The sequence below is a fragment of the Gossypium arboreum genome, chromosome 11 (assembly GCF_025698485.1).
Source record: "Gossypium arboreum isolate Shixiya-1 chromosome 11, ASM2569848v2, whole genome shotgun sequence".
Lineage (NCBI taxonomy): Eukaryota > Viridiplantae > Streptophyta > Magnoliopsida > Malvales > Malvaceae > Gossypium > Gossypium arboreum.
Genome location: NC_069080.1, coordinates 47,411,161 through 47,423,430, shown reverse-complemented (window position 1 = coordinate 47,423,430; position 12,270 = coordinate 47,411,161). Strand labels below are relative to the sequence as shown.

At 41.6% G+C, this 12,270-nt stretch overlaps 1 long non-coding RNA gene across 1 annotated transcript; it reads left to right on the top strand.

Moving 5' to 3' along the window:
* The first annotated feature begins 789 nt into the window (after positions 1-789).
* On the top strand, positions 790-1,844 carry LOC128283758 (uncharacterized). The gene is made up of 2 exons (XR_008274168.1): positions 790-831; positions 1,555-1,844. It is a non-coding gene; the product is annotated as an uncharacterized LOC128283758 (long non-coding RNA).
* The last annotated feature ends 10,426 nt before the right edge of the window (positions 1,845-12,270 follow it).

Here is a 12,270-nt window from a genome sequence, read left to right as displayed (position 1 = left end):
ATTGCATGCTAAATGTGAAGCTTGTTGATGATGCATGTAATGAAGGATTGACTACTCTTGAAATTTCTTTTTAGTATTCTTGAGTAGGACATTGAATTCTTTGTTTAACCATGACCAAAGTTAAAAGGGTATGGTTGTGATGTATTCGGCCATGGTGCATTCATGAGCATGATTTATGCTTGTTACTTGATTGGTAAAAATTTGTGTTTGGATGGGTATGAACCCCTTGAGATTCGGCCTTGCACCTATATGTGTGTATATGTTTGCACATGATGTTTTGGTTATGAAGTAAGTGATAAATATGTTTGTTTAAAGAAGAAAATGTTGAAGAATGGTTGTGAAATTGCAAGTACATTCGCCTAGTACACATATGATGTGAAAATCTTGGAATTTATTGTTGATTTGGTGCAAGAATGACTAAGTATAATCGGCCATATGAGTGCTTGATGCTATATTATAAGTATTGAGCTACAATATGTAAAGCATTAGCTAGTAAAATGTGTGCCATTCATGTGTGGTGTTAAACATGTAATTGGCCTCAACATCAACATGCATAATCGACCATGAATGAGTACCTAAGAGGTTGTGTTGTTCGCCATGAGTAAGCATGTTGAAGGCTTTGTATGTTGAGTCGATTCATGAATTCGTACTTATGTGACTTTAATGTCTAGTGAATATATGTGGGCTAAGTGCCTTGAGTTCTTCGTTTGATACTCAAATGATTGAATCAAATTATTTGTTAAATTAAGCTCAAGAGCAAGGGGACCAAATCCGATAAAGGGAAGGAAAAAGTAGTCGAATAGCCATCGGAATCGTTCGACAACATCCGAGGTAAGTTTTTGAGTATCGAAACTTAGATTTTGATTCGATTGAATGAAGTAATAAGCAATCGAAATTGTGCCCTTGTATGTGGCCATTGAGCCGAATGATATTTTTAATTAAGTGAATTGTGCATGAAAGTTTTGTTATGACATTGAAACAAAGATGTGTATGAATGTGCGACCAGATATCAGGGCAAAGCCCAAGGCAATTGTGCGACCAGTGATATCGGGCTAAGCCCAAGGCAATTGTGCGAGCTATGATATTCGGGCTAAGCCCGAAGGCAATTGTGCGAGTTGTGATATCCGGGTTAAGTCCCGAAGGCATTTGTGCGGGTTACCATAACCGGGCTATGTCCCAAGGCGTTTGAGCAGTAGCTATATCCGGTTAAACTCCGAAGATATGTGATTCGAAATTTATAAGCTGCTGGAAAATTTTCAGTTAATGCACTTGTGAAATTCCCAACAAGGTATGTTTTGTGTGTGCTTTGCACACTATGAGTAAGTGCGTATGAATATTCGCTCCAATGATAAACGAGCTATCGGCCTTAACTAAGCCGTTGTTTGTGTATGAAAATAAGAGTTGGGATTGTGAAGTAAGCATGTCTTTGAGAAATTGTGCATATGAATTATTGTTTAGCTACTTGAATGCTATGCTTTGGTTGTGTGTATATTATGGCTCGAAACTTACTAAGCATAAATTGCTTACTCCGTTTCTTTGTTTCTCTGTTTATAGATTTTGCTCGTTAGCGATCGGATTCGGGATCATAGAAGTTGAAGTCAACCACACTATCAAAGCCCTTTTTGGTACTCCTTTAGTTGAGTTCGGATATGGCATGTATAGGACTACCCTCGGTTGTTTTTAAGTACTTGTGTTGTATATGTGTACGGCCATGCGAAAATGGTTCGTAATAGTGGAGTATGGAATTAGACCATTTGTGGTTTGTAATTATATATGGTTTCATGATGTGATTATGGATTGGAATGGGAGTGTTGGTCACATGATCAGCCATTGGAATGGCTAAATATGATCATATGTGGACCTAAGTATGACTAGACTATAGTTGATCCATGGGAACTACAATATAGGTAAAGCCTACCTTAAAAACAGATGCTGCCAGCTGCAGTGACGTGGATGGGGAAAATCACCAAAATTTGTAGGAATGATGTTAAATAGTGAATAAATTATGTGATCGAACCTTGACGAGTCTATTTTCATATGAAAGTAACGAAACGATCATATGATAGTATACCGAGAGATATTAAAGTTCTCGTGAGACAGGGCCAGAACGGTTTCTGGGTCCCCTGTCGCGACTTTGAAAATTTACCATAAATTATCCAGAACGAATTGGAAGTCATGCCTTATATGTGAAGATTCCTTTTTGAGTCTAGTTTCATTAGAAAAAACGGCATCAGTATTGAAACCCTGTACAGAGAGATATTCAAGTTGTAATGCGCGAAGGTCAGTGTAGTCGAGCCCTGTAACATGGGTGACTTTAACTAATAAACTGTACCAATTGGCCTGACCAAAAATTCTAGAAATAAATCCAGGGATGGATATATGAGTCTAAATTCAGGGAAAATTTACGGAATCAGTTTCCGAGTTTTGTAACTCGAGATATGCTTTTTAAGGCAATAGTGACGCAGTTTTCCAGCTTGCCTGGGAATGTCAAGTTGGTCGGTGCTATAAGTGGTTTTGGCTTGTTAACCCCTCGTGTCCGACACCGGCAACGGTCTCGGGTTCGGGGTGTTACAGTGCTGGTCGACAAAGTGTGTAAGAAATGTCCCCTAGTAATTCGAGGTTCTTGTTTTCCGGCGGACTTGATGCTTTTGCCGTTCGATGAATTTGATGTTATTCTTGGGTTGGATTGGTTGACCGTGCATGATGCGGTTGTGAATTGCAAAAGCAAGACTATTGATTTGAGGTGCGCAAATAACGAGATGATCCGAGTTGATCTACGGACTTAAAGGGGTTGCCAGCTGTAATATCATCAATGTTGGCCCAGAAGTATGTAAGAAAGGGGTGCGAAGCATACCTTGCGTATGTACTTGATGATAAGGAGTTAGAAATAAAACCTGAATCTGTACCGGTGGTTTGTGAATACCCGGATGTTTTTCCCGAAGAATTACCGGGTTTGCCACCTGTTCGGGAGATAGAGTTTGGTATTGAGCTTGTACCTGGGACCACATCGATTTTGATAGCTCCGTATCGTATGGCACACGGAATTAAAGGAGTTGAAAGCTCAGTTGCAAGAGTTGGTGGATAGAGGTTTTGCTCGCCCGAGTTTTTCACCTTGGGGTGCACCAGTGTTGTTTGTGAAAAAGAAGGATGGAACCATGAGGTTGTGCATCGACTATCGTCAGCTTAATAAAGTGACAATAAAGAACAAATATCCGTTACCGCGTATCGATGATTTGTTCGATCAACTGAAGGGAGCCTCAGTGTTCTCAAAAATAGATTTGAGATCGGGCTATTATCAGTTGCGAATCCGAGATTCGGATATACTCAAAACTGCCTTCAGAACGAGATATGGTCACTACGAGTTCTTAGTGATGCCGTTTGGGCTCACTAATGCCCCTGCGGTATTTATGGATTTGATGAATCGGATCTTCAGACCGTATTTGGATCGGTTCGTAGTTGTGTTCATTGACGACATTTTGGTCTGTTCAAGAGATGAGACCGAACATGCGGAGCACCTGAGATTAGTGTTGCAAATTTTACGGGATAAGCAGTTATATGCTAAGTTCAGCAAGTGTGAGTTCTGGTTAAGAGAGGTTAGCTTCTTGGGTCATGTGGTATCTGCATCGGGTATTCGAGTCAACCCGAGCAAAATTTCAGCCATACTTAACTGGAAGCCTCCGAGAAACATTACTGAGGTTCGAGCTTTTTGGGACTTGCCGGTTACTACCGACGGTTTGTAAAAGGATTCTCGATGATAGCCACACCCATGACGAAACTGCTTCAGAAAGATGTCAAGTTCGAATGGACGGAAAGTGTCAGAAAAGTTTCGATCAATTGAAAACTCATTTGACGGAAGCTCCAGTATTAGTGCAGCCCGAATCTGGCAAAGAGTTTGTCATCTATAGTGACGCATCCCTACTTGGGTTAGGTTGCGTATTGATGCAAGAAGGTCGAGTTGTGGCCTATGCGTCGAGACAATTAAAGCCACATGAGAAAAATTATCCGACCCATGATCTCGAATTGGCTGCCATCGTATTCGCCTTAAAGATATGGCGACATTACTTATTTGGTGAGAAGTGCCATGTGTATTCGGATCACAAAAGTCTCAAATATTTGATGACTCAAAGAGACTTAAATCTGCGACAAAGACGTTGGCTAGAGTTGTTAGAAGATTATGAGCTTGTCATTGATTATCACCCGGGAAAGGCTAATGTGGTTGCGGACGCCTTAAGCCGGAAATCACTGTTTGCTTTACGAGCGATGAATGTACACTTGTCCATTCTGCCCGACAATGTGTTAGTAGCCGAATTAAAGGCCAAACCATTATTGACTCATCAAGTTCGTGAAGCTCAGAAAGTTGACGATGAGTTGGTTGCAAAACGGGCTGAGTGTGTTCCGAACAAGGAATCGGAGTTTCAAATTGATGATGACGATTGTTTGAGGTTCAGAAGTCGTCTGTGTGTTAAAAAGAATTTGGAACTTATTTCGATAATTCTGAACGAAGCCCATTGTAGCCGAATGGCAATCCACCCGGGGAGTACGAAGATGTACAACGATTTGAAACGTCGGTTTTGGTGGCATGGTATGAAACGAGACATCTCCGACTTTGTTTCGAGATGTTTAATATGTCAACAAGTGAAAGCGGAACATCAAGTGCCTTCAGGATTACTTCAGCCGATTACGATACCCGAGTGGAAATGGGATCGAGTCACAATGGACTTTGTGTCCGGACTGCCATTGTCAGCGAGCAAGAAGGATGCGATTTGGGTTGTTGTTGATAGACTGACTAAGTCGGCTCACTTTATCCCCGTGCGTACGGATTTTTCATTGGATAAACTAGCTGAATTGTACGTTTCTCAGATTGTGAGATTACACGGGGTACCGATTTCTGTTGTGTCGGATAGAGATCCGAGATTCACCTCGCGATTTTGGAAGAAATTGCAAGAAGCTTTGGGTACCAAGTTGCATTTCAGCACCGCCTTTCATCCCCAAACCGATGGTCAATCCGAGCGGATAATTCAGATACTTGAGGATATGTTGAGATGTTGCATCCTCGAGTTCAGTGGTTCATGGGAACGGTACTTACCTTTGATTGAATTCGCTTACAACAATAGTTTTCAATCAAGTATTAAGATGGCACCTTACGAGGCTTTGTACGGTCGTAAATGCCGTACACCATTGTTTTGGACCGAGCTCGGTGAAAGTAAAATTTTCGGAGTTGATTTGATTAAAGATGCTGAACAGAAAGTAAAGGTAATCCGTGAAAGTCTGAAGGCGGCCACAGATCGTCAGAAATCGTACGCGGATTTGAAGCGAAAAGACATTGAGTATCAGGTGGGAGATAAAGTGTTTCTTAAAGTTTCGCCTTGGAAAAAGATACTCAGATTTGGCCGTAAAGGCAAATTGAGTCCGAGGTTCATCGGGCCATATGAAGTCTCCGTGTAACACCCCGAACCCGAGACCATCGCCGGTGTCGGACACGAGGGGTTAACAAGCCAAGTTCACTTGTTTTGCCCATCCATTTGACATTTTCAGTCAGGCTGGAAAACTGCGTCACTGTCGCCTTAAAAATCATATCTCCAGTTTAAAAACTCGGAAACTGGTTTCGTAAATTTTCCCTGAATTTAGACTCATATATCCATCCATGGATTTATTTCTAGAATTTTTGGTCGGGCCAATTGGTACAGTTTATTGGTTAAAATCACCCATGTTACAGGGATCGACTGCTCTGACCTTCGCGCGGTATAACTTGAATATCTCTCTGTACAGGGCTTTAATGCTGGTGCCGTTTGTTTCTAATGAAACTAGACTCAAAATGGAATCTGTACATATAAGGTATGTCTCCTAATTCTTTTTGGATAATTTATAGTAAATTTTTAAAGTTGCGACAGGGGACCCAGAAACCATTCTGGCCCTGTCTCACAATAGCTTTAATATCTCTTAACCAGTAACTCCTATGACCATTTCGTTTCTTCCATATGAAAATAGACTCATCAAGGTTCATTTACATAGCTGATTCACTATTTAATACCATTCCTACAAATTTTGGTGATTTTTCACATTCACGTTACTGCAGCTGGCAGCATCTGTTTTAAGGTAGGTCTTACCTATTTTGTAGTCTCCATGAACCAACTAGTCTTGCCATACATAGGTCCACATATGATCATTTTAACCATGCCAATGGCTGATCATGTGACCAACATTCCCATTTCCAATTCATAGTCACATCATGACACCATATATATATATACAAACCGCAAATAGTCTAAGTTCATTCTTCACTTTTACGAGCCGTTTTAGCATGGCCGTACACATATACATCACCACATTTTAAACCAACAAGGGTAGTCCTATACATGCCATTTCAAAGTTCAACCAAAATTTATACCAAAATAGAGGCGTTGATAGTGTGGATGACTTGACTTTAATGATCCCGAATCCGATTGCTATCGAGCAAAATCTATAAGACAGAGAGCCAAAGCAGCGGGGTAAGCATTTTTATGCTTAGTAAGTCTCAAGGAATAAAATCAGCTTTAATTAAAGCATTACATTCTCATAACCAAATACATCATTTCACTAATACACATTCACATAATCATACTTACTTCACCATCCCAACTCTTAGGTTCATACACAAATAACGGCTTCGTTAAGGCCGATAACTCGTTCCATCATAGGAGCGGATATGCATACGCTCTTACTCCTAGCGCGCAAAGCACACACCACACTTACCTTGTTATTGGGAAATTTCACAAGTGTATTAGCTGAAATTTTCCAGCAAGCTTATAATTTTCAAATCACATACCTTCGGAGTTTAACCGGATATCGCTACTCGTTCAATCGCCTTCGGGACATAGCCCGGTTATGGTAACCCGCACCAAGGCCTACGGGACTTAACCCGGATATCACGATTTGCACAAATGCCTTCGGGTCTTAGCCCGGATTTAACAACTTGCACGAATGCCTTCGGGTCTTAGCCCGGATGTAGCCAGTAGCACAATTGCCTTCGGGTCTTAACCCGGATATAATTTCCAGCATTAACGTCTTCGGGGCTTAGCCCGGATATCATTCAATTTCTCATGCGCACATACATCAATAATCATTGGACATACATATTTCATTTTCGTTACTAAGGCTCAAACACAATTATAATCGCTAGCATAATCGCCTTCGGGACTTAGCCCGTATCATTCAAATACTCATACACACATAATCAATAATCAATACACATCCATACTTCATTTCACATAATTCAAGTAGGGTCACTTCTTGAGGACTTACCTCGGATGTTGTCGAACGGCTTTTACGGCTATTCGATCACTTTTTCCTTTCCTTGTCCAATTGTGGCCCTCTAAGCTCTTGAGCTAATTCAAACAAATTCAATTTATTAAAACCTCATTGTGCTAGCTTATGGCGAATATGACAAGGAGTTTAGATGGTCATATGGCCACCCTTTAGCTTGAATACACAATGGTCATGCACATTTTATACTACATCAAGCAATTCAATACAATTCATTCGAGCATCAAGGAAAAGCTAAGGCCTTCAATAGGCTACCCAAGGCCGAATATTCATGTCCATGTTGAGGCCAATTATGCACTTAATACCTCACAAAAACAGCATGCATTTTACTAGTTAATGCTTTGCATATTGTAGCTCAAAACTTATATTATAGCATCAAGCACTCATATGTGTGCTAGGCAGAATGTGCTTGCAATTTCACAATCATTCTTCAACATCTTCTTCTTTAAACAAACATATTCATCACTTAGTTCACAACCAAAACATCATGTGCAAACATATATATACATATATGAGCATGGCGAATTTCAAGGTGTCCATAGCCATCCAAAACACAAATTTTAACTAACATGCAAGAAGCATGAACCATGCTCATGAATGCATCATGGCGAATATGACAATCATGCTCCATTCAACTTCAATCATGGTTAAACACAAAAGAAAACTCAAAATCTTACTCAAGAGTAGACAATCCATCATTGCATGCATCATCATCAAGCTTCACACTTAGCATGCAATGGCTTTATCACCATAACAACTTTGGCCAAATACCATTTCCATGGCATAACAAAGATTTGAGCCATGGCTAACATGCACATCAAGTTAGCAACCAAAACATGCATGAAACTCCTAACACAACCTCATACATACCTTAATCTTGATGCCAATTTAGCCAAATCACCTTCTAGATCTCTTCTAAACCAAGCATGAAGCAAAAATCCTCTTTCTTCCCTTATGATTTTCGGCAAAAGGATGAGAAAGGATGAACACAACAAAATTTTTTTTTTCCCTCTTTCTCAACTCACGGCAAGGGGGATTACCACACTCACACACATTTTTTTTTTCATTTTTTATCACCCATACTCCTTTGTTTATTGTTTCACCCTAATGCACCAACAAAACATGTTTCATGACATGTTTAGCCCATCCTCCTTGTCATGGCGGCCACCACCTATAAAAGGGGAATTTGATATGCAAGTCCTTTATTTTGCATGCATGCTTTAATTAGTCATCACACATTTCCCCATCATACTTTCAAAGTTCGCTACTAGGTCCTTTCTAGTGAAATTCACCTTTATAACACTAAACCAATCATAAAAAATGTCATACATGAATACACACATATTATAGGCATCGAAATAAATTTTAAATTATTTTTATGCCTCGGTTTTGTGGTCCCGAGACCACCTTCCGACTAGGGTCAATTTTGGGTGTCACAACTCTCCCCACTTAAGAAATTTTCGTCCCCGAAAATCTTACCGGTAAATAGGTTTGGATATCGCTCTTTCATAGAGTTCTCGGTCTCCCAAGTAGCTTCTTCTATCCCGTGCTTGAGCCATAACACTTTTACTAGCGGAACCCGCTTGTTTCGCAACTCTTTCACTTCTCGTGATAGGATACGAATCGGTTCTTCCTCATAACTCATATTAGCTTGAATTTCGATTTCTGATGGACTAATCACGTGCGATGGATCGGATCTATAGCGTCGAAGCATTGAAACGTGAAAGACATCGTGAACCTTTTCGAGTTCAGGGGGCAAAATCAAACGATATGCCACTGGACCGACTCGCTCGGATATCTCATATGGCCCAACGAACCTCGGGCTCAACTTGCCCTTACGGCCGAATCTGAGTATCTTTTTCCAAGGCGATAACTTGAGAAACACTTTGTCACCCACGATACTCGATATCCTTACGCTTGTCCGCGCATCGACTTCGACGATCGGAGGCTATCTTCGACTTTCACGGATTACTTTCACTTTCATTCAGCATCTCTAATCAAATCCACCCAAAAATCTTGCTTTCACCAAGCTCACCCAAATCAATGGTGTACGACATTTACGACCGTACAAGGCCTCGTAGGGTGCCATCTTAATACTTGATTGAAAGTTTGTTGTTGTGGCGAATTCAATCAACGACAAATACCGTTCCCATGAACCACTAAACTCGAGGACGCAACATCTTAACATATCCTCAAGTATCTGAATTATCCACTCGGATTGACCATCGGTTTGGGGGTGAAAGGCGATGCCGAAATGCAACTTGGTACCCAAAACTTCTTGCAACTTTTTCCAAAATCGCGAGGTAAATCTCGGATCTCTATTCGACACAATGGAAATAGGCACCCGTGTAATCTCACAACGAGAAGCGTCGATTCGGCTAATTTGTCCATTGAAAAATCCGTACGTACGGGGACAAAGTGAGCAGACTTAGTCAATCGATCTACCACTACCCAAACCGCATCCTTCTTACCTGCTGACAATGGCAGTCCGGATACAAAGTCCATTGTGACTCGATCCCATTTCCACTCGGGTATCGTGATTGGCTGAAGTAATCCTGAAGGCACCTGATGTTCCGCTTTCACTTGTTGACATATTAAACATCTCGAAACAAAGTCGGAGATGTCTCGCTTCATACCATGCCACCAAAACCGACGTTTCAAATCATTGTACATCTTCGTACTCCCCGGGTGGATTGCCATTCGGCTACAATGGGCTTCATTCAGAATTATCGAAATGAGTTCCGAATTCTTTGGAACACACAGATGACTTTTGAACCTCCAACAATCGTCATCATCGATTTGAAATTCCGAGTCCTTGTTCGAACACACTCAGCCGTTTTGCGCCCAACTCGTCGTCGACTTTACGAGCTTCTCGAATTTGAGGTATCAATAGTGGTTTGGCTTTCAATTCAGCTACTAACACACTATCGGATCGAATGCACAAGTGCACGTTCATCGCTCAGAAGCGAATAATGATTTACTGACTCAAGGCATCCGCAACCACATTCGCCTTTCCGGGTGATAGTCAATGACCAGCTCATAATCCTTTAATGATTCGAGCCAACGTCTTTGTCGCAGATTTAAGTCTCTTTGGGTCATCAAATATTTGAGACTTTTGTGATCCGAGTATACATGGCACCTTTCACCAAATAAGTAATGTCGCCAAATCTTTAAAGGCGAATCGATGGCGCCAATTCGAGATCATGAGTCGGATAATTTTTCTCATGTGGCTTTAATTGCCTCGACGACAGGCCACAACTCGACCTTCTTGCATTAATACGCAACCTAACCCAAGTAGAGAGGCGTCGCTATAGATGACAAACTCCTTGCGGACTCGGGTTGCACTAGAATTGGGGCTTCACCAAATAAGTTTTCAGTTGATCGAAACTTTTTGGTATTTCTCCGTCCATTCGAACTTAACATCCTTTTGGAGTAGCTTCGTCATCGGCGTGGCTATCGTTGAGAAGCCTTTACAAATCGTCGGTAATAACCTAAGAAGCCCCAAAAAGCTCCGAACCTCAAGAATATTTCTGAGGCTTCCAATTAAGTATGGCTGAAATTTTATTCGGTTGACTCGAATACCCGATGTAGATACCACATGACCCAAGAAGCTAACCTCTCTTAACCGAACTCACACTTGCTTGAACTTAGCATATAATTGCTTATCCCATAAAATTTGCAAAGACTAACCGCAGTGTTCAAAGATGTTCGGTCTCATTTCTTGAATAGACCAAAATGTCATCAATGAACACGACTACTTAATCGATCCAAATATGGTCTAAAGATCCGATTCATTAAATCCATAAATACCGCGAGGGCATTAGTGAGCCCAAACGGCATCACTAGGAACTCATAGTGACCATATCTCGCTCAAGGCGGTCTTGGGTACGTCCAAATCTCGGATTCGCAATTGATAATAGCCCGATCTCAAATCTATTTTCGAGAACACCGAGGCTCCCTTCAGTTGATCGAACAAGTCATCAATACGTGGCAACGGATATTTGTTCTTTATCGTTGCTTTATTAAGCTGACGATAGTCGATGCACAGCCGCATGGTTCCATCCTTCTTCTTCACGAACAATCTTGGCGCACCCAAGGCGAAAAACTCAAGCGAGCAAAACCTCTATCCACCAATTCTTGCAACCGAGCTTTCAACTCCTTTAATTCCGTTGGTGCCATACGATACGGAGCTATCGAAATTGGAGTGGTACCAGGTACCAATTCGATGCCAAATTCTATTTCCCGAACAGGTGGTAAACCCGGCAATTCTTCGGGGAAAACATCCGGGTATTCACAAACCACGGGCACAGATTCGGGTTTCTTTTCGATTCCTTGTCATCGAAAGCACGTCACGCAAGGTACGCTTCGCACCCTTTTCTTACATATTTCGGGCCAACATCGCCGATATTACACCCGCAACCCCTTTAAGTCCGTAGACTCAACCCGAATTATTTCATTATTCGCGCACCTCAAATCGATAGTCTTGCTCTTGCAATTTACAACCGCATCGTGCATGGTCAACCAATCCAAACCAAGAATAACGTCGAACTCATCGAACGGCAAAAGTATCAAGTCCGCGGGAAAACAAGAACCTCGGAACACTAGGGGACTTTTCTTGCACACTTTGTTGACAAGCACGTAATGACCCAAGGGTTTGACACCGAATTACAAACTCGATAGACTCAATGGGCAAAGTCTTCTTTGGATGCTAAGGTTTCACATATATATGAATGAGTAGAACCGGGGTCAATCAAAGCAATCACATTTGTATTGAAAAGAGTGAAAGTACCAGAATAACATCCGGAGAGGCAGCATCCTCGGCGTGCGGCGTATGGCATAAGTCCTAGCAGAACACGAGCCTCGATCCGATGGTAGCATCTCTAGATCCTCTCGACCGCCAACGACATTGCCCATATTTCTAGGTGGCCTACCTCGGCGATGGTAGCACCGGGTTTGCACTCGACTTAC